Raw genomic sequence first — 203 nt, 5'->3', positions numbered from 1 at the left:
CCCGCCCCGCCGGCGGCTCCCAGCTGCCCAGCTCAATCTTTGGACAGGAAAAGGGCCCTCTCCTCAGAAACTGCTTCAGCATCCTCTCCTTTTGGCTTCTGAACAACACCGGTTTCGCCATCGGTCAAGACCATCGCTGGAAACGTGCTCTGTGCGACTAGCTGCTCCCCGGCGGCTCTGAAAGCAGAGGGGGGGGAGAGGGG

Source organism: Pygoscelis adeliae, unplaced genomic scaffold (assembly GCF_000699105.1).
Source record: "Pygoscelis adeliae isolate BGI_AS28 unplaced genomic scaffold, ASM69910v1 Scaffold186, whole genome shotgun sequence".
Lineage (NCBI taxonomy): Eukaryota > Metazoa > Chordata > Aves > Sphenisciformes > Spheniscidae > Pygoscelis > Pygoscelis adeliae.
The sequence above is the reverse complement of the archived record's forward strand: the minus strand, read 5'-3'. Positions refer to the sequence as shown.